The sequence below is a fragment of the Electrona antarctica genome (assembly GCF_951216825.1).
Source record: "Electrona antarctica genome assembly, chromosome: 23".
In the NCBI taxonomy this organism is placed as follows: domain Eukaryota; kingdom Metazoa; phylum Chordata; class Actinopteri; order Myctophiformes; family Myctophidae; genus Electrona; species Electrona antarctica.
Genome location: NC_136804.1, coordinates 38,294,948 through 38,321,751, shown reverse-complemented (window position 1 = coordinate 38,321,751; position 26,804 = coordinate 38,294,948). Strand labels below are relative to the sequence as shown.

Here is a 26,804-nt window from a genome sequence, read left to right as displayed (position 1 = left end):
ATAGAGTCTGGACCTACAGCCCATGAGCTGAGTAAGGAATGCTATATAGAGTCTGGAACTATAGCCCCATGAGCTGAGTAAGGAATGCTATATAGAGTCTGGACCTACAGCCCCCTACAGCTCTGTTCACGAAAATATATTTTAAAATATCTTTAGAGCTTATTTTTTTATTTCCTTTTCTGCTAAGCAACAAGCTATATATGCTGAGATGATTTCTATTTATATTAGGATAAATGTGCGCGACGAAACGGAAGTGGGGAGGAGGCTCCATTTCCGCTTTATTGCTTACGCATAACAGCTCGTCCGTTGGTCCAGACTGTATGATGAAGCATTTGGAAATCGCGAGAGGCAACAGTCTGGTAGTGCGAGACTACCCAAAGATGCCAATGGTTTACAACTGTCAAGTTCATGGATTTCCTGTTCAACTCCAAAGGACTAGAGTCAGACAACTCAAGATTTCCAACTATCCAACTTTTTATTTTCCAACTTTGTTGCTTTTGAACTGTTGGCTTCATTTGTTGTTTGGCAACCTTCTGTTTTCTGTCTTCAAAGGTTTACAGCATGATTTATGAACCAACTAATCAACAAAATAATGAAGCCAACAGTTCAAAAGCAACAAAGTTGGAAAATAAAAAGTTGGATATAGTTGGAAATCTTGAGTTGTATCTCTAATTCTTTTGGAGTTGAACAGGAAATGAACTTGACAGGAATGAAGCTGAACTTTGAACATTTTAATGAAGTCACTGTAAGTCAAGTCATATACAGTTCCTCCTTCATTAAGTCATACCTGCCTTGTTAAAATGTGATACATTCATAGTCATGGACTGGCAATTGTACTGTATAACCTTTTGAAGATCACAACACAAAGAATGTAATTATTGTTACCAAAAAAAGGAACTGGGGAGGGGGGGGGGGGGCACAGATGGAACTCACACTCAACCCCAAAACCAGAAATATAATTGTAAGAAAGACAAATGCGTAGCGCGCTGTTTGCAATATGTGACACATCTACAGTATGTGTGAGTATAGTGTTACCGGTATTTGTATACTTTACTGGAGTATTTCCAACACTTTTACTTCTACTCCACTATATTGTACATCTTTCTGATGAATTGAACAAGGTGGACCCTGTTGTAAACAAGTGAAATGCTTTATGGTGTCGTCCACAGTTAACGTTTTTTTGTATCGAGTTGTGCTTGAAATGTACTGTAATTCTGCAAACTGTTAATAAATGCTTCAATCAATCAATCAATCAAAAAACACTTCATCTCTGCATCAAGGACTCTGGCCATTGCACAGTAATTTTCGTTTTTCGTGTGTTTCGGCAAACACTACCCACACTAGGTCAGAGTGACGTGACACTTTTTACTCAAGTACATTTTGAATTCCAGACTTCTACTTGTAGCTTTTACTTGTAGTATGTCTACATTGCAGTATTGATACCTTATACTTAAGTAAAAAAATAAAAAGTGGGTGCTTTTTCCACCACTGGCTATAGAGCGTCGCAGTCCCGCCCCCTACCCTGGACCAGGAAATGAAACCCAATGCATTATTCTCATAGACATTTCTTAAAGTATTTATTTAAAGACGGTTACGCCGCGGACAAAGCCAACTCGAGTCGTGACAACTCATGACAACACAAACAATATTTTGGACCAAACAAATAATTACAAAGAAGAAAAACAACAAAAAAAGTGTTGTAACCTGCCGTTTTTTTCTTCTTTCTAATTATTTGTTTGGTCCAAAATATTGTTTGTGTTGTCATGAGTTGTCACGACTCGAGTTGGCTTTGTCCGCGGCGTAACCGTCTTTAAATAAATACTTTAAGAAATGTCTATGAGAATAATGCATTGGGTTTCATTTCCTGGTCCAGGGTAGGGGGCGGGACAGCGACGCTCTATAGTGATATATTGGCATCTGAACCCGTTTCGGGGTTCAACACAGCACGGGGTTCATCACAACACAGTGTGATGCAGGGCTCGATCATCGCCATGTTGGCTTGTGGTGAACGTTTTTGTCAACAGTTTTAGTCATCACGGCTAATCTTAACGGTTGTGGACGAACATTTTTCGTCTTAGTTTTAGTCGACGACATCAACACTGGTTGAAAGCACCCAAAGCAAGCACGTCATCCAAGTGTCATTTTGACATTCAACACATCGTGATTCGTGACCAAATATCTTTTTTTTCTTTTCTTTTTTTACAGAGGTGGTTCGGGCATCTGGTTAGGATGTCTCTCGGGCGTCTCCCTAGGGAGGTCCTCGAGGCACGTCCCACTGGGAGGAGACCCCGGGGCATCTGGTTAGGATGTCTCTCGGGCGTCTCCCTAGGGAGGTCCTCGAGGCACGTCCCACTGGGAGGAGACCCCGGGGCATCTGGTAAGGATGTCTCTCGGGCGTCTCCCTAGGGAGGTCCTCGAGGCACGTCCCACTGGGAGGAGACCCCCGGGGCAGACCGAGGATGAGATGGAGGGATTACATCGACTCACTGGCCTTGGAATGTCTCGGGATCCCCCCAGGAGGAAGTCACGAATGTTGCTCTGGAGGAGAGGGAAGTCTGGGAGCTCTCCGGTGGAGCTGTTAATTGCCCCCGCGACCCGACTACGGATACGCGGTTGAAGATGGATGTATGAAGACGGTCACAAGAAAAAGGTAATTAATATTCTCTCCTGTATAAACACTGCGATGCAACGTTTAGAATTGGTCGGTGTAAATGCTGTGAACACATTTTCACCTCGAATTATATGATTTGTCATCCTTGGTATAGCAGGCTTTTCCTCCTGGCTTACGATGAGGCTTTGGGGGTGACTGTGACTACTACTGAGCCTGCCTCGGGGTAATCTAGGCGCTGGATATTGCTCTTGTCTTCATGTCTTTATGTATGTAAATTGTCTTCTTCTTTGTGTTATGTCAGATGTGTGTATATGTGTTCTGAATACTTGGCTGCTGGGTTGTCAGTGTGAACTGACAATAAAGTACTATATCATATCTTATCGGTTGTATTTCAACAGCAAGGCAATTCAGTGTTCTTTGCACAGAACACATCAAGCTATGAGGAAACGCTTCTGAAATCATAAAATGACATTAGGGTGCATAACGGTGTTGTTTTCGTCGACTAAAACTAAGACGAAAAATGTTCGTCGACTACCTTTTTCCACTGACGAAAACTAAATGGAAACCAAATGAAAACTTAGCTATAATGACTAAAACTAAGACTAAATATACTGACAACAAATAAAAACTAGACTAAAATGTTAGGAAGGGACTAGTGGACAAGAGATCTACTACGTATAAGTCATTTTACAATTAGTTGCATGCTAAAAATAGCCGATCTACAAGCTCACAACGCGTCGCAGCGCGACGCGTTGTGAGCTTGTAGATCGGCTATTTTACTAGTGTACTAGTGCAGGGGTTCTCAACCCGTGGGTCGCGACCCCTCGGGGGGTCGTCAAATTATTTTGGGGGGTCCCCAAATTATATTAAAAAAAAGGAGGGTTTTTTTTGCAACTGAATGGCTGGAAAGTGGAAATGAAGAGTTTACATATAGTACACATAGTGCATGCATACACCTTCCCTAATGATTATATCTGGTTTCAGGATTTATTTATGGTGTATTGTCTCTATTATTAAGGTTATTGTAGCAGTCAATTTATATTGGGGGTCGGGAGTGGGCGGGGCGGGGGTCCCGAGACGTTGCCAAAGCATTTTCGGGGGTCCCCGGCCCAAAACGTTGAGAACCCCTGCAGTACAGTACAGTACAGTACAGTACAGTACAGTATAGTTTTCTCTTTGCCAGTGTTCTCTGGATGGAAGATTTAGATTTTCTCAATCGTCTGTGTGTTCCGCAGGGTTTAATTTCGTCCCCTGAATGATAACGTTTTTTTTACGGCAACATAAATAACACCCGGGGGAAATTAGGGCTACTGAATGAATGAATGTGTGTGTGAGATTATCCCATTTTGGGCGGGAACCCCTTTTGGTGTTAGCATTATGTTATGCTTTAGCTGTTGAAAATTGTCAGATCTACAAGCTCATAGCGCGCCACCGAGTGGTGCGCTACGAGCTTGTAGATCTGCTATTTTTGAAAAATCGAAGAACCACTGAAATAGAAACCGCTTTTTCAGAAAACTGTCAGGATGTAGAAGACATTTTTAGAATCTGATCTCGGGTCAAAATGGATTATTCCGATCATCCAGCCCATGCAGGCTGCCCAAAACGTCGAGCGAGGATCGCTGCCAATCAAAAGGCGTGCGCACGTCAAAGCCCCCCCGCCCCCACCCCACATCCCAGGCGTGTAATTGGTGGACGACACGCGGACAGCTGTGTTTTCTCATGTCTCTCATATATGTCCGTCCTGTTCCTGTGTGCGCCCGCGAGACCAACCCATGTACACTACCAATTACCTGAGGCACGCACGCACGCACGCACGCACGCACGCACGCACGCACGCACGCACGCACGCACGCACGCACGCACGCTCTTGTAAGGTTGCTGAGTTGCCATAACTGATCTCCCCGGCCCTGACAACACTCGTAATGAGACGCGGGGAGCGGCGCTTTGACTTCTATAGCTGCCTCAGAACAGCAGCTTCAAACCAATCCCACATACTGTACAGCAGGGGTTCTCAATGTTTTTGGCCGGGGACCCCCGGAAATGCTTTGGCAATGTCTCGGGACCCCCGCCCCGCCCCCTCCCGACCCCCAATATAAATTGACTGCTACAATAACCTTAAACCATTTTGGGCGGGAACCCCTTTTGGTGTTTTAAGCATTGTTATAATTTAGCTATTTAAAAATAGCAGATCTACAAGCTCATAGCGCGCCACCGAGTGGCGCGCTACGAGCTTGTAGGTCTGCTATTTTTGAAAAATCGTGAACATTTTTTTTTTTTAATAATAATTTGGGGACCCCCTAAAATAATTTGGCGACCCCCCGAGGGGTCGCGACCCACGGGTTGAGAACCCCTGCTGTACAGTATACTGTACATCTGTAGGCCTATAACTGTAACTGTGTGAATGTGATCCCGTGGAGCAGAATGTGTGTCATCCGTCCATCCATCCATCCATCTTCAACCGCTTATCCGTAGTCAGGTCGCGGGGGCAACAGCTCCACCAGAGAGCTCCCAGACTTCCCTCTCCTCCAGAGCAACATTAGTGACTTCCTCCTGGGGATATCCCGAGGCGTTCCAAGGCCAGTGAGTCGATGTAATCCCTCCATCTCATCCTTGGTCTCCCCCAGTGGGACGCGCCTCGAGGACCTCCCTAGGGAGACCCCCCAAAAGGCACCCTAACCATATGGTGTAAGGGTGGTGTGTGTGTAAGGGTGGTGCTCATATGGTGTAAGGGTGGTGTGTGTGTAAGGATGGTGTGTAAGGATGGTGCTCACCTCTGCCTTGCGTCGGTACGGACATCTCCCAGAGAGTGAGCAGACACACCGCCATCAGAAGTAGAGCCCCTGTGCTTCTGTTCTGTGTGAATGGTTCTCTCATCCTGCAACAGGGAGACAAACACAAAGACCTCCACAGTCAGACAAATGGACTCTACAATAATGCATAGTTTTCATTTAGTCACCTGGAATGTTTTAGTGTCTAGTTTTAGTCGACTAAATCTACAGTTGATTTAGTCGACTAAAATGTGTTTTGGCGGTGCCTCGACCCCTCCCTCTGACTTGGTCTTAACCTGGACTCGCTTTAGGTGGGCTTGACTACAACACTATGCTCCTCCACCTTTAGGTGGGCTCGACTACAACACTATGCTCCTCCACCTTTAGGTGGACTCCACTACAACACTATGCTCCTCCACCTTTAGGTGGGCTCCACTACAACACTATGCTCCTCCACCTTTAGGTGGGCTCCACTACAACACTATGCTCCTCCACCTTTAGGTGGGCTTGACTACAACACTATGCTCCTCCACCTTTAGGTGGGCTCGACTACAACACTATGCTCCTCCACCTTTAGGTGGGCTCGACTACAACACTATGCTCCTCCACCTTTAGGTGGGCTCAACTACAACACTATGCTCCTCCACCTTTAGGTGGACTCCACTACAACACTATGCTCCTCCACCTTTAGGTGGACTCCACTACAACACTATGCTCCTCCACCTTTAGGTGGGCTTGACTACAACACTATGCTCCTCCACCTTTAGGTGGGCTCCACTACAACACTATGCTCCTCCACCTTTAGGTGGGCTCCACTACAACACTATGCTCCTCCACCTTTAGGTGGGCTCCACTACAACACTATGCTCCTCCACCTTTAGGTGGGCTCCACTACAACACTATGCTCCTCCACCTTTAGGTGGGCTCCACTACAACACTATGCTCCTCCACCATTAGGTGGACTCGTCTACAACACTATGCTCCTCCACCTTTAGGTGGGCTCGACTATACAACACTATGCTCCTCCACCTTTAGGTGGGCTCCACTACAACACTATGCTCCTCCACCTTTAAGCTGGGCGCTTACTAATGAAGTGTGGCGCATGCAGCCGGGGCACGCACGCTCGCTCGCGCACACACACACACACACACACACACACACACACACACACACACACACACACACACACACACACACTACACAAAACCATCTGGCACGGCGGCCTGTTATCCTCTTGACAGGAAATGATCAGATTTCAAACGCGATGCTACGGCGCGCTACAGTGTAATTACTGGCAGGGGTGAGGTATCGGATGCCATAAGCAGACCCTTTTACATGCTTCATTTACGCCTCGTCCCACCGCCCGCCTCCCCCTTCCTATGCGCCTCGCTCCGTCCCACCGCCCGCCTCCCCCTTCCTACCCGCCTCGCTCATTGACGTATAGATTGGGTCGTCCTCAAAGAGGGGATGATCTCACATTAGTTATGGCGGTTAGGTTTAATATAGGAAAACCACACTTGACCTTTAGCAAGAGTGCACTCGATTTTTTTTGTTTGCTTTTAATTAACCCATTTAGAATTCTAAAAAAAAGTGTAATTGAAGGAACTGTAATGCTGTTTTGCAGTTGAAAAGCTAACCTGCGCAGAACTCTTAAGATCCTCTTGACACCATGGGGCATCTTAAAGCTTCAAGGTCTGTGTATTTATTGGGCATTTGAGCCACGGAACCACCGTTTGATGACATTTAGCCTCTCAGACCCATTTGAGCCACGGAACCACCGTTTGATGACATTTAGCCTCTCAGGCCCATTTGAGCCACGGACCACCGTTTGATGACATTTAGCCTCTCAGACCCATTTGAGCCACGGAACCACCGTTTGATGACATTTAGCCTCTCAGACCCATTTGAGCCACGGAACCACCATTTGATCACATTTAGCCTCTCAGACCCATTTGAGCCACGGAACCACCTTTTGATGACATTTAGCCTCTCAGACCCATTTGAGCCACGGACCACCATCTGATGACATTTAGCCTCTCAGACCCATTTGAGCCACGGAACCACCATTTGATCACATTTAGCCTCTCAGACCCATTTGAGCCACGGAACCACCTTTTGATGACATTTAGCCTCTCAGACCCATTTGAGCCACGGACCACCATCTGATAACATTTAGCCTCTCAGACCCATTTGAGCCACGGAACCACCTTTTGATGACATTTAGCCTCTCAGACCCATTTGAGCCACGGACCACCATTTGATGACATTTAGCCTCTCAGACCCATTTGAGCCACGGACCACCATCTGATGACATTTAGCCTCTCAGACCCATTTGAGCCACGGAACCACCATCTGATGACATTTAGCCTCTCAGACCCATTTGAGCCACGGAACCACCATGTGATGACATTTAGCCTCTCAGACCCATTTGAGCCACGGAACCACCATCTGATGACATTTAGCCTCTCAGACCTCAAAACTAAAGAAGCTTTTGTTGTCGTTGGATTAGATTCTGTCCACATTTCCATGTTGTATTGATGTTGGTACCATTAGGAGAGATAACATCAAAATAACAATTCTTCTACATTCTCTAATTGTGTAGACTTCTTGTAAATTAAATAATCCAGATGTTTAAATTGCTCATCTAAGAATGCAAAAAACGCAAGCAGCATATAAACAAGTGTCTGACTATAAATTCACAAAACCTGTGTGTGTGCATGTGTGTGTGTGTGTGTGTGTGTGTGTGTGTGTGTGTGTGTGTGCGTGTGAGCGCGCGTGCGTGCGTGCGTGCGTGCATACTTCTCGCAGGGAGGACTCACAGTGATTTTACATAAAACAGAAATAGAAACACAGCAGAAACATTCAAATAAAAAATAACAAGAACACAAGCTGTGCAATTAATGTTTAATTAACACATTTCACACCTGGAGGGGAAAATCAAAGACATTCCACACGTTGCTGGTTTAAAGGGATCGTTCAGATTTTGAACTTAAGTTGTATGAAATACTTTCCATTTAATATAGTGGTTGCAACTGTATTAACAGCCCGAACGCCCGGAGTTATTTAATCCATTAAATCAGAGGTTATTTAATCCATTAAATCATAGCGCCCGGCGATTTATAGCAGCGGAGCACGTTTACCGGCGGACCGGATGTTATCCCGACTGTGGCTGAAGCAGCTAGATGTAGCCAAAACACTCTAGAGCCGATCGACAACAACGGGAGGTATGATTAATTCTATCGCGCACACACGTGATCTTTTCTTAGAATTGGACGGAATGATTTAGATCAAGAGTTATTCACGTTTTAAGATTTTCCATCTCGTCGGGGGGGAAAACATTTTCGATGATTTCACCGGAAAATAACATTGAGTGTTTACGCAACAGACGCTCCCAGCCTGTGGAACGATGCGATCGGTTTTGATATCAATAATCTCCGTCTTTTGGATCAATCTCCGTCTTGAGCGCTGAGCGTTACTAATTGAAAAGGCGGAGAACTTCGTCCTGTGCGCTCTGGGTGTTAACCGTCTGCCCGCCACAAACGAGGAACACGAGGTTGTAAATTAGTACCCTAGCCCGTCAAACACGAGACTCTCGTGAACCAGGGTTTACATTAATAATAATCCAAGTTTTAATTCGGATCGTATCGTAGCTAATGAAGCTATCGCGTAAACATTGAGTGAGACACTGGCCGCGGCCATTTTGAAGATGCGCCGCGCATCCACTTGCATTGTAAGCCCTGTCTTCAAAGCCCTGTATCTCAGAAAGGACATTGAGGGGGCCGTTTCTGGCCCAGACAAGCGTTTTCAACGGCCTGTAGCAGGCGCTGTGATACTCGCGGTCAGCTTTTTCCACCGCCGAGCGAGACAACAACAACCGGTCATGATACCACACACAGCAGTTTCTCACAGGAACATGCGATTACGGATATTTGGATCTTCAATTAATTCTTCAATCTTCAATTCTATTAATTGATTGCCCGAGTCCCGTGGTGGGAGTTCTGCTCTGGTTTTGGTGAATATTAAGTAGTTTTGGTCAATTTGTGGGGGGCACTGGGGGCCACGCATTAAAAGTAAATTAATCCTCAAAACTAACGTCATTTGTATTGTTGACCTATTTCTAAAATATTAGCGCAACTTTCGTTCAACTTTGACCCCTCTATCACACAGAACTATTTTTTGGGCGTAGTGATATGGACACAAAAAACATAGTTCCATGTGATAGAGGGGTAAAAAATGAATGAAAGTTGCACTAATATTTTAGAAATAGGTCAACAATACAAATGACGTTAGTTTTGTGGATTGATTTACTTTTAATGCGTGGCCCCCTGTGCACCCCACAAAATGACCGGAACTACTTCATATTTCACAAAAAACAGAGCAGAACTCCCACCACGGGACTCGATCGGGCAATCAATTAATACAGTTGCAACCACTATATTAATGGCAAGTATTTCATACAGCTTAAGTTAAAAAAAATCTGAACTATCCCTTTAAAGCCTAGTGCATTCAGGTGCTTGTTAAAAGCAGCTCTCCATAGACGCATTTTCCCCATAGACGTTTCAACAAGTCTTTATTTAAAGACGTTTACGCCAAGGACAAAGCCAACTTGGCTCGTGACAAATCGCTTATTTCCATAGTTCCATTTCTGCTGAGCAGCAAGCTATATATGCTTAGATGATTTCAATTTATTTTAGGATAAATTTGCGTCCTCACCATTTGGCATCTCTATAGCTCTCTGCCATGTTGCCAGGTTTGGCATCTCTATAGCTCTCTGCCATGTTGCCAGGTTTCATCTCTATAGCTCTCTGCCATGTTGCCAGGTTTCATCTCTATAGCTCTCTGCCATGTTGCCAGGTTTCATCTCTATAGCTCTCTGCCATGTTGCCAGGTTTCATCTCTATAGCTCTCTGCCATGTTGCCAGGTTTCATCTCTATAGCTCTCTGCCATGTTGCCAGGTTTGCCATCTCTATAGCTCTCTGCCATGTTGCCAGGTTTCATCTCTCTTGCTCTCTGCCATGTTGCCAGGTTTCATCTCTATAGCTCTCTGCCATGTTGCCAGGTTTCATCTCTCTAGCTCTCTGCCATGTTGCCAGGTTTCATCTCTATAGCTCTCTGCCATGTTGCCAGGTTTCATCTCTATAGCTCTCTGCCATGTTGCCAGGTTTCATCTCTATAGCTCTCTGCCATGTTGCCAGGTTTCATCTCTATAGCTCTCTGCCATGTTGCCAGGTTTCATCTCTCTAGCTCTCTGCCATGTTGCCAGGTTTCATCTCTATAGCTCTCTGCCATGTTGCCAGGTTTCATCTCTCTAGCTCTCTGCCATGTTGCCAGGTTTCATCTCTATAGCTCTCTGCCATGTTGCCAGGTTTCATCTCTATAGCTCTCTGCCATGTTGCCAGGTTTCATCTCTATAGCTCTCTGCCATGTTGCCAGGTTTCATCTCTATAGCTCTCTGCCATGTTGCCAGGTTTCATCTCTATAGCTCTCTGCCATGTTGCATCTCTATAGCTCTCTGCCATGTTGCCAGGTTTCATCTCTATAGCTCTCTGCCATGTTGCATCTCTATAGCTCTCTGCCATGTTGCCAGGTTTCATCTCTATAGCTCTCTGCCATGTTGCATCTCTATAGCTCTCTGCCATGTTGCCAGGTTTCATCTCTATAGCTCTCTGCCATGTTGCCAGGTTTGGCATCTCTATAGCTCTCTGCCATGTTGCCAGGTTTCATCTCTATAGCTCTCTGCCATGTTGCCAGGTTTCATCTCTATAGCTCTCTGCCATGTTGCCAGGTTTCATCTCTATAGCTCTCTGCCATGTTGCCAGGTTTCATCTCTATAGCTCTCTGCCATGTTGCCAGGTTTCATCTCTATAGCTCTCTGCCATGTTGCCAGGTTTCATCTCTATAGCTCTCTGCCATGTTGCCAGGTTTCATCTCTATAGCTCTCTGCCATGTTGCCAGGTTTCATCTCTATAGCTCTCTGCCATGTTGCCAGGTTTCATCTCTATAGCTCTCTGCCATGTTGCCAGGTTTCATCTCTATAGCTCTCTGCCATGTTGCCAGGTTTCATCTCTATAGCTCTCTGCCATGTTGCCAGGTTTCATCTCTATAGCTCTCTGCCATGTTGCCAGGTTTCATCTCTATAGCTCTCTGCCATGTTGCCAGGTTTCATCTCTATAGCTCTCTGCCATGTTGCCAGGTTTGGCATCTCTATAGCTCTCTGCCATGTTGCCAGGTTTCATCTCTATAGCTCTCTGCCATGTTGCCAGGTTTCATCTCTATAGCTCTCTGCCATGTTGCCAGGTTTCATCTATAGCTCTCTGCCATGTTGCAAGGTTTCATCTCTCTAGCTCTCTGCCATGTTGCCAGGTTTCATCTCTATAGCTCTCTGCCATGTTGCCAGGTTTCATCTCTATAGCTCTCTGCCATGTTGCCAGGTTTCATCTCTATAGCTCTCTGCCATGTTGCCAGGTTTCATCTCTATAGCTCTCTGCCATGTTGCCAGGTTTCGTGAAAACCGACTGCACGGTTCAGCCAGAACTGAGATTTTTTTGGCAGAAGGAAGAGGAGAAGAAAAGGACACTATTCGGGTTTGGTCCCCTTTCTGGTTTGGTCCCCTTTCTGGTTTGGTCCCCTTTCGGGTTTGGTCCCTTTTCGGGTTTGGTCCCCTTTCTGGTTTGGTCCCCTTTCGGGTTTGGTCCCTTTTCGGGTTTGGTCCCCTTTCGGGTTTGGTCCCCTTTCGGGTTTGGTCCCCTTTCGGGTCTGGTCCCCTTTCGGGTTTGGTACCTGATGATCATGTTTTAGGGCAGGGGTTCTCAACGTTTTTGGCCGGGGACCCCCGAAGATGCTTTGGCAATGTCTCGGGACCCCCGCCCCGCCCCCTCCCGACCCCCAATATAAATTGACTGCTACAATAACCTTAATAATAGAGACAATACACCATATAATAATACATTAATAAATAAATACTGAAACCAGATATAATCATTAGGGAGGAGTATGCATGATGTACTATGTGTACCAAAAAAAAACCCACAATAATTTGGCGACCCCCCCGAGGGGTCGCGACCCACGGGTTGAGAACCCCGGTTTTAGGGGGAAAGAATATCATGGCACTCTTTAACACATTTAGACCTGATTCTACAATTAAATGTGTTCTAAATCATGACAGTTTTCTGAAAAACACATGTTTCTATGTGAGTCGTTCTCAAACATGTTCATGTCAAGGACCCCAATAATATATTTTGGCTGCCGACCCTTATCTTGAATGGGAATAAAAACGGAAGATGTCTGTAATCAGTAGCAGCTGTGCAGCCTGTGCTGGACGGATGCGGAGATATGGGGAATTAAACTGGTGAGCTTCATTTTTATTGGCTTTTATCGATGTTGGCCTCGACACGTCATCACGCAGCACGTTTTCGTTTTCAGGAAGTAATAATTTATGGACTTTTGATATAAAAACACACAAAAATGAGAATGTTCACATTTTTTTGGCATCCATTGTTAGGTATGCCCATATGATGACCATGGATATGGTCTAAAAGTGTGAAAAACGTATTTTTCATTTCACTACACCTTTAAGACTTAAAAACGTTGGCTCTGAAAGAATTGCGCCACATTAAAAAAAAAAAAAAAATAGCAGACCTACGAGCTTGTAGATCTGCTATTTTTTCAATAGCTAAAGCATAACATAATACTTTAAAACACCAAAAGGGGTTCCCGTACTGAATGGGTTAATGCGTAATTATCTGGATGGAGTGACTCTCTCCTCTTTTTGGATGGAGTGACTCTCTCCTCTTTTTGGATGGAGTGACTCTCTCCTCTTTTTGGATGGAGTGACTCTCTCCTCTTTTTGGATGGAGTGACTCTCTCCTCTTTTTGGATGGAGTGACTCTCTCCTCCTTTTGGATGGAGTGACTCTCTCCTCTTTTTGGATGGAGTGACTCTCTCCTCTTTTTGGATGGAGTGACTCTCCTCCTTTTGGATGGAGTGACTCTCTCCTCCTTTTGGATGGAGTGACTCTCTCCTCCTTTTGGATGGAGTGACTCTCTCCTCCTTTTGGATGGAGTGACTCTCTTCTCTTTTTGGATGGAGTGACTCTCTCCTCCTTTTGGATGGAGTGACTCTCTCCTCTTTTTGGATGGAGTGACTCTCTCCTCTTTTTGCAAACGGATCACGTTCCGTTGCCAGTACTGTATATGACTGTGCTCTGCACTTTGGAACCCTTTCAAAATGCAAATTAAAACTTTTATTTGAGAATAATAGATCCCCCCCCCCCATATCTTGTGCCCCTTCTCTCTAGTTCTCATAGACGTGTGCTGTGCTCAGATTTGTATGGACTTTTTTGTGTTATCCCTTTTGTTATGAGTTGGCAGTGTTTTCCAGCGTACCGTGCGAGCCTTGGTGTATATCATTGGATTTTCCATCGAGAAATACAAAGTGAATTTGTTTCAAATTGAATGAAGCAAAGAAATCCCCTTTCCTTTCCTATTGCTCTGAACTCCCGTCCCCGTCGCGCTCTCTTGCCTAGGCCAGTAAGATCCCAGAACAGATTCTATAAAATGTCTCCTAAATCATGACAGTTTTCTGAAAAACCCTATATACGTTTCTGCTCAAACTATGTGGACGCCAGAAATGATACGTGTTTGGCCCAAAATATGTTGTCCCAGGAAGGAACCAAGCAAATATATGAGTTTTTTTTTTAAAAACATTTGCTGTGAAACAATATATATTCAATATATATAACGGGTTCCCGTCCAGAATGGGTTAAAGAAAGTCAGAGAGTTTAATGAGCAGAGGATCTTGCCGTCGCTATAAGTGCTTGGTTTGGTTGCCGTTCCATTATGGTCCATGTCCTGATTTGGTTTGGTTGCCGTTCCATTATGGTCCATGTCCTGATTTGGTTTGGTTGCCGTTCCATTATGGTCCATGTCCTGATTTGGTTTGGTTGCCGTTCCATTAGGGTCCATGTCCTGATTTGTTTTCCCATTTGGTTTGGTTGCCGTTCCATTATGGTCCATGTCCTGATTGGTTGCCGTTCCATTATGGTCCATGTCCTGATTGGTTGCCGTTCCATTATGGTCCATGTCCTGATTGGTTGCCGTTCCATTATGGTCCATGTCCTGATTTGGTTTGGTTGCCGTTCCATTATGGTCCATGTCCTGATTTGGTTTGGTTGCCGTTCCATTATGGTCCATGTCCTGATTTGGTTTGGTTGCCGTTCCATTATGGTCCATGTCCTGATTTGGTTTGGTTGCCGTTCCATTATGGTCCATGTCCTGATTTGTTGTCCCATTTGTGTCACTTATCTTCCTCTGATGGACTCAGAGCCGTCATCGTTTCATTAGTGACTAAAAGGCTCCGTCGACCTTGGCCTATTTATAGGAAACGTTTCATAGAAAACAGTGAAATTTATTTAAAACGACACGGCGAGCGGAGAATGGGTCTGGTTCTGGTTCTGCCTGAACGCCACAGAGACTGGACCGTCCAGTAGAACTAAAAGACAAGTAATTTTTACGCTTGGTTGCATGCTGGAAAATAGCCGATCTACAAGCTCACAACGCGTCGCAGCGCAGCATGTGTAAACTCAGCCATCATGACGCCATCAAGGCCTGCCCAAAATACATTTTAGTCGACTAAATCAACTGTAGATTTCGTCGACATTTGTGACTAAATTTGACTGAGGGATTTGTTTTTAATTTTCGTTTTTTCATGTCATGTGAAAGCAGGGAATCATAGCTTCAAATTGACATATTGGTTGTTCAGTTTGACCCACCAGTTTTGGAGATATGGCTTATAGAGTAATGTCTTGCAGAAAACAGCGAATTGAGAAAACAACAACCTTTCAAGTTGAAAGGTTCACTTCTGTGTTCTCCAACATTACACCTAGCTACATGTTTGGGCATTTATTTCATATTTACATGTCGATTTCAGCTCTGACGCTTATTTCAGACATGCTCTAGTAGTATGTGCCTGTTCTATTAACTCATTTTGAAGAAGAAAAAAAAAAGTTTTTCTCCTCTGGTGAAAAGCTGGAATTTGCGCGTCGGCAGTCTCTCAGTCAAATCTGGTCACATTTAGTCGACTGAAACTACCGGTAGACTAACTATTCAGCAACCATTATGTGGAATGAATTGTGCAGAAAGATGTGTTTCCGAAAACATCCGTCGTGTTAAGCCAGGAAATGGAATTGCGTCTAAAGTGAGGGCCTGATTTCTTTCGACTTATTATACTCCAAAAAATAAGCAATAATAAGCCTCATGGTAGGATAAATATGGGTATAGTTACCGGACACCTCCTCTCAGAGAGAGAGGTGAAAACCACCGTAATGACCTTCCGTAATGACACGCTGCGCTACGTAACGGATGCTATCTGAGAGGCCGCGCTGCTTCTGAGAATAACCGCAGCAGACAAATGGTCTCAATCTTTAGTTGTTTTTTTTATTTATTTTTTGCTTTGATCACAACCCTTATTGGTCTGTGCATCTCTCTCTCTCTCTTTCTCTCTCTCTCTCTCTCTCTCTCTCTCTCTCGGCGGTGTTCCATTTCATTCCATCACCCTCCAAACGGCGTCTGGCTCCGCCGCGGGCGTAATTGGGGACAGCCGGCGACTCGGTTCGTTCACACCGGGCGATAAAGTGTGTCGATCTGCCTAAAAAAAAACTTTAATTTCTTTCGTCCTCTGCTTGTTGTGAAGTGAACTGTGATCTCATAATAACACAATAACGGGGTCTATTTAGAAATGTGGAGCAGCCTGTAAAAACTGCTCTGTTAGTCGAGGCATAATTCATTATGAAGTGAGCTATTGCTGGCCCAAACATTAAGCCATTTCGGGCGGGAACCCCTTTTGGTTGTTTTAAACATTATGTTATACTTTAGCTATTGAAAAATAGCTAATAGCTTGTAGGTCTGCTATTTTGTGGCTTACGCCTTTATTTTATGGAGGGACAGACAGTAGGCTGACAGGAAATGGGGAGAGAGATGGGGGGGGAAGACATGCAGTCAAGGCCGTCGGGATCGGGAGTCGAACCCGTGGCACACTGCCAGACTGGATTACCAGCCAAGGTGCCTGGACCGCTGAGCCACGGCCCAGGCCAGCAGAGCGAACATTTTTAACTAAAATATTTGCTTCCGGGGGGGTCCCTGGAACTACATATTTTGAGATGGGGGTCCGTGGCCCAATAGAGATAATTCTGGGGGTCCTTGACATGAAAAAGGTTTGAGTACCACTGACATAGAAACATGGGTTTTTCAGAAAAATGTTAGGATTTAGAAGCATTTTTGACCTCAGTCCAAAATGGGTTAACAGCAAATATTAGAAATCACGAGGATGGTGTTTTCCGGACTCGTCATAATAAATAAATAATAATAAATAAATAAAACGCGAAGCTTGTAACTGTACATATATGGACCACCAGTGTTGTTTTTGGCAGCAAATATTTATTTTATTTTTAGTCATAGTCTTTTGAATAGTTTTAATTTAGTTTTAGTCACATTTTAGTCACATGGAATGTTTTAGTGTTAGTCCAGTTTTAGTCGACTAAATAATGTCATAAGATTTTAGTCGACTAAATCTACAGTTGATTTAGTCGACTAAAATGTGTTTTGACAGGCCTTGATGTCGTTGTAATGACTGATTTTACACTTTGGTTTTCCATGCTGAAAATAGCAGATCTTTATTTATAAATAGCAGATCTATAAGCTCACAACACACGTTGTGAGCTTATAGATCTGCTATTTTCAGCATGCAACCTAGCATAAAACTGGATCTCTTGTCCACTAGTCCCTTCCTAACATTTTAGTCTAGTTTTTGTTTGTTGACGAAATTATCAGTATATTTAGTCTCAGTTTTAGTCACCGTAGCTCAGTTTTCATTTAGTTTCCATTTAGTTTTTGTCAGTGAAAAAAGGCAGTCGCTGAACATTTTTTGTCATAGTTTTAGTCGACGAAAATAACACTGTGGACCACTTCACCACGTTTCAACCTATCTTCAGGGGCGGCGGGGCGGCGGTGGCTCAGGGGTAGAGTGGCTGGATGGTAACCGCAAGGTTGCCAGTTCGATCCCTATGTGGGCTCCCCCAGAGTTAGTGTCGAAGTGTCCTTGAGCAAGACACTGAACCCCTAATTGCTCCTGATGTGCAGGTTGGTGCCTTGCATGGTTTCCTCCGACATCGGTGTGTGAATGTGTGTGTAAATGTGTGTGTGAATGGGTGAATGTAATGCACAATCTATGTAAAGGTGTGTGAATGTGTGTGTGAATGGGTGAATGTAATGCACAATCTATGTAAAGGTGTGTGAATGTGTGTGTGAATGGGTGAATGTAATGCACAATCTATGTAAAGGTGTGTGAATGTGTGTGTGAATGGGTGAATGTAATGCACAATCTATGTAAAGCGCCTTGGATAAAGGCGCTATATAAATGCACCATTTACCATTTCTTTCATAATGCTCATGATACAATACCACAATATGTTTCCTACTCGGCCTGTGTCTCATTTAGCACTGTGGGCGGTTTACACTATGATCCATGATGACTATTTTTAATGTATCTGATGTATTACCTTGTGTTGTTCTTAATTGCTTACTGTAAATCGCTCTGGATTAAGAGCGTCCGCTAAATGACTAAATTGTATATTGTAGGTAAAGTGTATTCGTTATTAAGTCTTCCGCTATTAACAGTTCTCACCCTTAATTGGCGTGCTGCTCCTGTTTTATCGTCGGAGAAGCGTTGAAAACGAGAGGCGCGGAGAAGAGACTATTTTTAGGCGTCGTCTTAATGAAACCTCTCCTTGACGGGAGAGATGTGACAGGCACACGGTTTAACCCCTTCAGCACGGGAACCCCTTTTGGTGTTTCAAAGCATTATGTTATACTTTAGCTATTGACAAATAGCAGATCTACAAGCTCATAGCACGGCACTCGCAAATGTTTGAATTTATATTATTTCAGAGCAAATGTTTTTTAACTCAAATCTTTGCTTCTGTGGGGGGTCCCTGAAACAACATATTTTCAGATGGGGGTCGGCGGGCCAAATACATATATTTTTGGGGGTTCCTTGACATGAAAATGTTTGAGAAACGACTGATATAGAAACATAAGGTTTTTCAGAAAACGTCCTACATTTTGTAGAATCGTCCTCAGGCCTGAAGGGGTTAATTAGCTCCTGAGCCTCGGGGTCTGCCACAGCCGTTAGCTAATTATCGCTACAGAAAGCCTATACTGTAAGAGAATACCTGCCTTCTGTCATGTCAGACTTTCTGCAGAGTGTGTACGTTTCTGGGAAGAAGAAGAGTGTCTAACCCATTTTGGCCTGACATCGAAATTTAAAAAAAAAAAGTCTCTTTATTCTGTCTGTCTTTTTTTCTGAAATACCTCATGTTTCTATATCAGTGGTTCTCAATATTTCATGTCAAGGACCCCAAAAATTATATTTAATATGCCGCCGACCCCCCCATCTGAAAATATGTTGTTCCAGGGACCCCCCCCCCCCCAGAATCAAAGATATGAGTTAAAAACTGAAACTCTGAAAGAATATATATTCAATGATTTGAGGCACATTTTCACGACTTTTCAAAAATAGCAGACCTACAAGCTCGTATGAGCTTGTAGATCTGCTATTTTTCAATAGCTAAAGTATAACATAATGCTTAAAACACCAACAGGGGTTCCCGCCCAAAATGGGCTAATTGAGCCTCTGATGAAGATATAGGCTCCAAATAGGGATCGATGCTCCGATCAGCATTTTTGGGACCGATCACCAGATCACCGATAGTTTTTCTCATGATCGGCCGATACCGATAGCGATCTTGTGGCGTTACGGGCAAATTTGAATATTTCCAAATTATTATTATGTCAAAACTGTGTGTGTGTGTGTGTGTGTGTGTGTGTGTGTGTGTGTGTGTGTGTGTGTGTGTGTGTGTGTGTGTGTGTGTGTGTGTGTGTGTGTGTGTGTGTGTGTGTGTGTGTGTGTGTGTGTGTGTGTGTGTGTGTGTGTGTGTGTGTGTGGGGAGGAAGGGGAGAATGTTTAGGCCTCTCACAAATATGAAAAATGATATTATACTGTATATCGGGCTATATATATAAAGGGTAAATTGCCCGATCACGTAAGATTTCGGGGCATCTGGTTAGGATGCCTCTCGGGCGTCTCCTTAGGGAGGTCCTCGATGCACGTCCCACTGGGAGGAGACCCCGGGGCAGACCAAGGATCACGTCCCACTGGGAGGAGACCCCGGGGCAGACCAAGGATCACGTCCCACTGGGAGGAGACCCCGGGGCAGACCAAGGATCACGTCCCACTGGGAGGAGACCCCGGGGCAGACCAAGGACCACGTCCCACTGGGAGGAGACCCCGGGGCAGACCAAGGATCACGTCCCACTGGGAGGAGACCCCGGGGCAGACCAAGGACCACGTCCCACTGGGAGGAGACCCCGGGGCAGACCAAGGATCACGTCCCACTGGGAGGAGACCCCGGGGCAGACCAAGGATCACGTCCCACTGGGAGGAGACCCCGGGGCAGACCAAGGATCACGTCCCACTGGGAGGAGACCCCGGGGCAGACCAAGGATCACGTCCCACTGGGAGGAGACCCCGGGGCAGACCAAGGACTCACTGGCCTTGGAACGCCCACACGGAGTTGCACCCCTCACTTCACACGGGTGTGATTTCTTTCAATATAGTAAAGAGGTGACTGTCAGTTTTAACGTTTTTATACTACCAACCTCCTTAGTAAGTGACAGCTTGACTCTTCCCTGTGAGACATCTTGGCAGAATGGTCAACTATATTTCATTATATCGTTGAACAGTCACAGTATGTGGATTCACATTAGCCCCCCGAAAAAAACATCTGTCTCTCAAATTGACAGATCCTCAAGGGAGCCGAAGTCACAGAAAATAATCCACAGAAAGTTTATCTTTGGGAAGTAAAGTCCTCGCTTGTTAAACTATAGTTAAGAAGAAGTTGCACACAGTAAGTTATAAAGGTATGGCTGCAGTAACGCAGACAGCCCTGATATATAAAAAAGAAAAACAGTGTTGATTTTGACACCAAATTCTGATTTAGTTTAGTATGGTATTTTGGGTAAAACTGTATTTAGTCTGAAATGTTTGTGTTAGTCTAGTTTTACGCCATCAAGGCCTTCACACTTTACTCCCAGACTATGGGGTCTGTGAAACCAGACTCCCTTCCCGAGCCCCGAATAGATGGGAAGTGAATCTGGGTCATAGTTATCGTCTATATCGTGTTCAAAGATCCAGTCTGAACCGTCGCCAGTTGCTCCGGGCCGCTCCGGGCCGCCCCGACCATTTTCAAACATGTTTGATATTTATCTGTATCGCTGCTGTATGGAACGGCCCAGCGGGGAGCCGAGAGAGAGAGAGAGAGAGAGAGAGACTGGCGCTGTTCAGATGCAACACGCTACAAGGGACGGGGGACCGCAATGCCCACAGCCCGCTACGCAAGCACGCACGCACGCACTGTATGCACGCACGCACGCACGCACTGTATGCACACACACACGCACGCACTGTATGCACGCACACACGCACACACTGTATGCACGCACGCACGCACTGTATGCACGCACGCACTGACAGTCCCAAACATCTGCTATTAGCACACTATAATGTCCAGAGAGAATCTCTCCCCGTCAAGGATGTGCTTTTTTTTCTTTTTTCAATAATTTTTATCCCACGATTTTGTAACCTATTTTTCACCCCTGTGTCAATTATCTAATGTGATCCTGGGCTCTACACACCCTCCACCAACCTAGTCCCCATATATGGGGGACATGGGGAGAGCAACGGACTTGAACTCATGCTTCCTTCATGCCTGAGTGTCAACTGTAGATTTTAAATCGTATGATATTTTAATTTTTTTGGACTAAAACTAGACATAAACATTCCGTGTGACTAAAACTAAAAAGTGAAAATTGTATCCGAAGGACTATGACTAAAACTAAATGAAAATCTGCTGTCCAAATCACCACTGTGTTGTTGTAACTACGTGTTGACAGAGAACATGCACGAACATGCACGGTGCACCACGGCTCTGACGGTTAGACACCACACACTCCAGATGTTCCCGTGTGGGGCTGTGGACTTCATTTATTGTATTGTATTGTACAGTATTGCATTGTTATCTTTTCTGTAAAGGTTTGGTAGTGTAGTGTAGGCCTATTGTATTATTATTTTTTGTTGTCTAGTACGATTCTTTTATGTACATTCCTTTGTGCCTAAACTGAAAAAGCAATAAAACTTTGAATCATAAATAAATATATAGACCATAGTGACAGGGTGGCGGGGGGCGGGGGTTGGGAACCGGCGACCGCTGACGTAGAGACAGAAATCAGAAAAACGTTGAGAATTTAGAAGACATTATTTTTTTTCTCAGCGGGTTCAGGATGGTCTCCTTTTTTCTCCTTTTCAGTTGAAGAGAGATAATAAATCCTCACCGCCGGCTGCTCAACCTTCAGGACGTGTGGCGCAATTTATATCCCAGATTATGAGGAAAAAAAGAAAAAACATGTCATCGGAATATTGCATTAAATGGTGGAGGAATTGATCCGGTCGGTCGGGTGGGGATCTACAAGCTGGGTGGGGATCTACAAGCTGGGTGGGGATCTACAAGCTTGTAGATCAGCTATTTTCGGGGCGCAACCCAGCACTCTTTAGCTAGTGGAGATGCAGGTGTAACGACATGGATTTATAAACAAATGAGTTCAACGCAAAATGCTGCGTTCAAGTTCAGGAGACTTCGGAAAAAAAGCACTTCTCCTGAATGCTGCCTTCCTTCCAGCGAGGAGAGGAGAGGAGAGGAGAGGAGAGGAGGGGAGGGGAGAGGAGAGGAGAGGAGAGGAGAGGAGAGGAGAGGAGAGGAGAGGAGAGGAGGGCATTTGCATTTCTTTCACCGTGTAGTAAACGCTGCATTCGTGGTCTGGAGAGGGCAGTTGTTTTACAGACGGGTAAAAGGGGCAGGGGCTGAAGCCCCCTTTGATGTCTATGTGTGCACGTCCCTGCCTGCCCTGCCTGGGACGGCTGCGGTGGGACGGTGGGACCCTCACAGGTTTCGGCTTCTGGCGGTTTTTGTTTTTTTGACCAGTCAGTGTGCGTGCGCGTGTGCGTGTCTGCGTGCGCGAGAAGAGGAGGTATTTTCAGTATACATGCCGGCGTGTGCGATGATGTCAAAATATCTAATTCCTATAAATCTACTGATCTCGGAGCAGCCCCCTCCCCCCTCCCTCGTTAGCAGACAGTGGGGAGCTGGGGGGGGGTCACGGCGCCTCCCTCTACCACACACACACACACACACACACACACACACACACACACAGAGACACACACACAGAGACACACACCAACGACCAAACTCCCGACAGTTGCCAGCAGCTAATTGGTTGCCGTGCCGACTCCAACCCGCGGTGCGCCTGTCTCCTAGAGCTCATTACTATCACTCAGAAATCACCCCCCGTTCCCCCATCACCCCCCCCCCCCCCCCCCCCCCCCTCCTCAACACCCACACCACCCCTCCTCATCCCCTCCGCATACAGTCAGTCACACGATTCAGCTTTATTTGGTAAACTCTCTCCGCGACGGCGTTTAGCTTGAAGTGAGGGCTGGCATTAAACGCGTTTAGACCTGGAACACATATGTGTCACCTCACCAATAGCTTTTAACAGTGTTGTTTTTGGCGGCACATTTAGATTTTAGTTTTAGTCATAGTCTCTTGAATAGCTTTCATTTAGTTTTAGTCACATTTTAGTCACCTGGAATGTTTTAGTGTTTAGTCTAGATTTAGTCGACTAAATATCATAAGATTTTAGTCCACTAAATCTACAGTTGATTTAGTCGACTAAAATGTATTTTCTCGGGCCTTGATGCCGTCATAATGACTGATTTTACACTTACTGAAAATAGCCGGTCCTCGACGCATTGTGAGCTTGTAGATCGGCTATTTTCAGCATGCAACCAAGTGTAAAATGACTTACTGGATCTCTTGTCCACTAGTCCCTTCCTAACATTTTAGTCTAGTTTTTATTTGTTGACGAAATTGTCACTATATTTAGTCTTAGTTTTAGTCACCGTAGCTTTGCTTAGCTTTAATTTAGTTTCCATGTAGATTTTGTGCGTGCGTGCGTGCGTGCGTGCGTGCGTGCGGCCCATGTCCGTACCAGTGGACAGTGACCCCTACATACAGCCAGGAGGCATATCATTAAACACAGACGCCACAAACCAAGGCTAAACATCTCAGAATAATTATCCTTCCTTCCTACACATCTCTCTCACATTATCCCATTCTGGGCAGGAACCCCTTTTGCATGTTTTAAGCATTATGTTATACTTTTAGCTATTGAAAAATAGCAGATGCCGCGCTACGAGCTTGTAGATCTGCTATTTTTGAAAAATCATGAAAATGTGCCGCAAAACTTTGAATATATATTCTTTCAGAGCGAACTCAAACTCTTTGCTTCTGGGGGGTTCATAACATATTTTAAGATGGGGGTCCGCAGCCAAATACAGAGAATGTTGGGGGTCCTTGACATGAAATAGGTTGAGAACCACTGACACATATAGAAACATAGGGTTTTCATAAAACTGTCATGATGTAGAAGACATTTGTAGAATCTGGTCTCGGTCGAAGTGTGTTAACAATCTGCACACTGTCTGCTACAGTATGTTTATATATACAGCCTGCAGGGGGGCGGGGGGGGAAGTCCTTCTGCACACATAATTATTGATGATAAATTCCTGATAAACAAACTATTATCCAGGTGGTGAGAATATCCCTCTTCATAGCTCTTAACCCATTTGGATCAAATGGTGGTCCGTTCCGTGGCTCAGATAAATAATATGGACCTTGATGTGAACCGAGTTGAAAACCACTGATTGAGCCTATAGAGGTGAACTGAAGTGATATATTGGTAAATATCCAAATATGTGTCTCGAGGCATCCCTCAGTGGTCCCTGCAACACAGCACACAGTAGGGCATTCACTTCTAGTCATTTTTACTAGTTGACTAGTTGCCTAGTTTACTAGTCGACTAGTTGTTTAACCACCTTTTTTTTTAAACTAGAATCTACCTGATATTGATGCCTACAAAATCGGGAAAAAATAAATTAAAAAATGTTTTTTTTTTATCAACTAGTCGACTAGTACCAGCAAGGTCGACTAGTGGATGTACTAGTCGACTAGTAAACTAGTCGACTAGTTGCTTAATGCCCTAAAAATACACGCATGTACATAGGCTACTGTACACGCGCGCGCGCACACACACACACACACACACACGGCTCACGGATGATTGCCAAAGGAGAGAAAACGCTGTGCAGAGCAGATGCCAGGCAGCATGTGTGTCTGATAAAATAAAGCTCTTTAAATAAAGAGCTGGAGAGGGAAAGAAAAGTGACACCTCAGAAACCTGCTGCAAATTACACAGAGTGTGACTTTAAAGGACCACTTCACCACTTTTCAACCTATCTTCATATAATAGGTCCTCACTGATAATCATGGTCTGTGTCTCATAGGAGGGCTGTGGGCAGTTCAGAAACCAGTCTGTGTCTCATAGGAGGGCTGTGGGCGGTTCAGAAACCAGTCTGTGTCTCATAGGAGTTCAGAAACCAGTCTGTGTCTCATAGGAGGGCTGTGGGCAGTTCAGAAACCAGTCTTTGTCTCATAGGAGGGCTGTGGGCTGTTCAGAAACCAGTCAGTGTCTCATAGGAGGGCTGTGGGCAGTTCAGAAACCAGTCTTTGTCTCATAGGAGGGCTGTGGGCAGTTCAGAAACCAGTCAGTGTCTCATAGGAGGGCTGTGGGCAGTTCAGAAACCGTCCACCAGTGACATCATCAATGGGGAATACAAGCTAATAGAAACTGCAGGCTTTCTGGTCCTGAAAAGTTGCAATGCGAAAATGGAAGCCATCGTTCTCACGATAATGAAAATCTTAACATTTTTGTAAAAAAAAATCTTGTTCAAAAAAAAAATCTGCCTAATGATGATGTCACTGGAGGACGGTTTCTGAACTGCCCACAGCCCTCCTATGAGACACAGACTGGTTTCTGAACTGCCCACAGCCCTCCTATGAGACAGACTGGTTTCTGAACCGCCCACAGCCCTCCTATGAGACACAGACTGGTTTCTTTTTTCTTTTTTTTTTTAATTTTTATCCCTCGATTTTGTAGCCCATTTTTTCCACCGCTGTGCCAATTATCTAATGTGATCCTGGGCTCTCTACACACCCTCCGCCAACCTAGTCCCCATATATGGGGGACATGGGGAGAGCAACGGACTTGAACTCATGCTTCCTTCCTGCCTGAGTGTCCAGGTTGCTCCTTTACACGTGACAGGGGGGAGTTTCCCTGGTTGGACGTAGCACGTGGAAGGAACACGTTATTCCAACCAGTTCCTTTCCCCTCCATCAGGCGCCCCGGCTGGCCAGGGGGAGGCAGTTTGTTTAGAGACCAGGATTACTGCATGTTTTTGTGAGGGTACCTACCCTAGGGGACACGGGGAGAACATGCAAACTACGCACAGAAAGGCCCTTTCGCCAACCCCGCTTCGGGTATGGGCACTGATGACGCAGAGGAGGAAACACGCCGCCAGCACCCACAGCACCCCGAGCGGGAATCGAACCCAGGACCTTCTAGCTGTGAGGCGACAGCACTACCAACTGTGCCACCGTGCCCCCCGAAAATGGAAGCCATCGTTCTCACGATAATGAAAATCTTAACATTTTTGTAAAAAAAAATCTTGTTTAAAAAAAAAAATCTGCCTAATGATGATGTCACTGGAGGACGGTTTCTGAACTGCCCACAGCCCTCCTATGAGACACAGACTGGTTTCTGAACTGCCCACAGCCCTCCTATGAGACAGACTGGTTTCTGAACTGCCCACAGCCCTCCTGTGAGACACAGGCAGAAACAAATCGTGCCATTTTATCATGATTATTAGTGAGGACCTGGTTGAAAAGTGGTGAAGTGGTCCTTTAACTCTGAACAAATCATTTGTGATTAAATCAACACAGATGATGTGACGGTGCTCTCTCCCTCCCTCGTACCTCCATACGTAGATGATGTGACTGTGCTCTCTCCCTCCCTCGTACCTCCATACGTAGATGATGTGACGGTGCTCTCTCCCTCCCTCGTACCTCCATACGTAAACGAGCTCTCAAGCTCCCGCAGAGCTGAACAGAAAATCACATCCACTAAACTCCTCTAATGAAACTGTCCAGATGCTCCGTAAACGAGCTGTCATCTCCCCACCTGTGTGTGTGTGTGTGTGTGTGTGTGTGTGTGTGTGTGTGTGTGTGTGTGTGTGTGTGTGTGTGTGTGTGTGTGTGTGTGTGTGTGTGTGTGTGTGTGTGTGTGTGTGTGTGTGTGTGTGTGTGTGTGTGTGTGTGTGTACTTTCACTCTCCTCCCACTCCTACAGAAAAAATCCCAT

General features: G+C 45.2%; 1 long non-coding RNA gene across 1 annotated transcript in view; it reads right to left on the bottom strand.

The window, feature by feature from the left end:
- The window catches only part of LOC306916647, a 571,903-nt gene extending 547,053 nt beyond the window's left edge, over positions 1–24,850 (bottom strand). Inside the window, exon 1 of the long non-coding RNA XR_013789009.1 lies at positions 24,813–24,850. This is a non-coding gene — a long non-coding RNA (uncharacterized lncRNA). The remainder of the gene's footprint in view (positions 1–24,812) is intronic.
- Between the last annotated feature and the right edge of the window lie 1,954 nt (positions 24,851–26,804).